The 2150-nt window shown below is 40.0% G+C and overlaps 1 pseudogene; it reads right to left on the bottom strand.

Moving 5' to 3' along the window:
* Positions 1-747: 747 nt before the first annotated feature.
* LOC126025571 (protein transport protein Sec61 subunit beta-like) lies at positions 748-1049 on the bottom strand (annotated as a pseudogene).
* Positions 1050-2150: the final 1101 nt, after the last annotated feature.

Below are 2150 nucleotides of genomic sequence, written 5' to 3'. Positions count from 1 at the left end.
TATCTCTCCGGGCCCGTCACTGCTGCAATTCTTAAAGTCTATGTATTGTCTTAAATAAAATAATTATTCTCTAGGAATAAGTCAAAGTATCTATAGATTTTTTAAAGAATATTTGACTTTTTGTTATCTTGGAATTTGAACTTAACCAACATTTCTTTTGTTGGGCTGAATTGGGCCACACCTGATGGAACTTGGTGGATGCTCCTGGTTCTGCACTCAGAAATTACTCCTGGCAGGCTTGAGGGACCATTCGGGATGCTGGGGATCTAACCCGGGTTGGCCATGTGCAAGGCAAATGCCCTACCTGCTATGCAATAGCTGTGCTTTAGCTCCAGCTCCAACATTTCTGTTTATAAATATAATCAGCATCAAGGTGTAAGCTAAGCAATAAACAATTTAGAACCTAAAAGTGCCAGGTACTATAAAGTTTGAGTAGAAAAAATATGTGATGAATACAATAATTATAAAACCAAGTCATCTCTAAGAAATAAATAAAATAGCATTTAATATAAATGGATAAATATAATGAATAAAGAACCAAATCTATGTGAGAATATTTTATTATTTTTTTATAAAATAAATTATAAACTTTATTACCCAGAGAGAAAAAAACTGATTTCATATTGCCTGTAAAACAATCAGCTTACAGAAAATTTCTTTCCCATGAACAGAAAAATCATGCTTTTGGTCCAGGATATGTTGATTTTTTTTTCCTTCTTCAGATGACACAGATGGATGTAGCCGAATCTATGAACATGTGTATTTGCCCCAAATGTACAACATAAATACAGAAGCAATGAACAGGAGACACATAACCAGTACTGGAACAGGCAACTTTGAGATCTGGAGAGTCCTCGGTGTAGAATCGCCACGTCTCTCCAGTGCCCGTTGAGGTAGGTGGTCCGGCCTGCATTTCTTGTTCCACAGCTGGAATTTTTTCCTCTGTCAAACCGTGGATTTCCCCATGCATGTGGCCATGGCTTTGCTAGGAGAGCGTCCCGAGGAGCCCACGTTGGTACCACTGGGGATTGGACCAGGCATCCCGGAGACTGTCAGACGGGGTTGGTGGTCTGAAGCCCAAGGCTGGGAAGTGCTGGAGTTCCCAAAAGACCCACCTCGGCAGTGAAATGTATTGTACATGAACTAAAATCTTTTATATTAAAATGTATTTTGAACCACATACTATTTATAGATATATATATCTGAAATTAAAAGAATTAAAATAAGGATCTCAAGCAGCTCCTCCCACTGCTGCCATCTTCCCTGCAGAAAAATGGTCCTAGTCCTGGAGTTGCTCCTCCACCTAGTTCCAAAAGAAAATAATGGCCACTGACTTCCCAGATAATCTTGTTTTGGCTGAAACCTCTGTGGGATTATCATGGTAGGGGGCAGATTCTCCTTTCTGCATGAATTACAGTAGTCCAAAGCCTTCTGCTACACCCTCAATCCAAATGAACTCTTGTTCATATATGCAGAGCTTCCAACACCATCTATAGGTTACTCCTGTAAGTCTCTAACAGTGAGTGCACACACATATATTGGTGTATGATTCCCAGTGGAACCATCACAGACGCATTGTTTTACTTTAACTCAAGGGCCCAGAAGCTAGCTTTGGGATCTGGGATGCTTGCTTTGCATGCTGCAGGTGCAAGACTGTAAACTGGGTTCTTCAGCACTACTTAGTGTAAGACTGGAAACTCCTGAGACTTCTGCCCCCTATAGCCATGAGTCACAGTGGTTGGCCAGATCCTAACACTGAATGATTTAGCAGTTGATAGAGTATCTCTGAGTATTTCTTGGGAATTCACCCCAACATCCTACCCCTGACTCCCAATTTATCTTACCACCTGTGAGAATTTCATGCGCTAGGAGTCTCGTTTGGGGCAGAACTGAATGATTTGATAGAAAGAATCCATTTCCTTTCTTTCTTTAGCTATTGTAAACACCTTCCTTCTTTTGGTCCTGGTCTCATTCATTTTCCTTTTAAAGCTGGCAGGAAGGAGTGGGTTTAATGTCTGAAAGAAAAAAAAGGGAGAGATATAGATAGATAGATAGATAGATAGATAGATAGATAGATAGATAGATAGATAGATAGATAGATAGATAGATAGATAGGTAGGTAGGTAGGTAGGTAGGTAGGTAGGTAGGTA

Source organism: Suncus etruscus, chromosome 13 (assembly GCF_024139225.1).
Source record: "Suncus etruscus isolate mSunEtr1 chromosome 13, mSunEtr1.pri.cur, whole genome shotgun sequence".
In the NCBI taxonomy this organism is placed as follows: Eukaryota; Metazoa; Chordata; class Mammalia; order Eulipotyphla; family Soricidae; genus Suncus; species Suncus etruscus.
The sequence above is the reverse complement of the archived record's forward strand: the minus strand, read 5'-3'. Positions and strand labels throughout refer to the sequence as shown.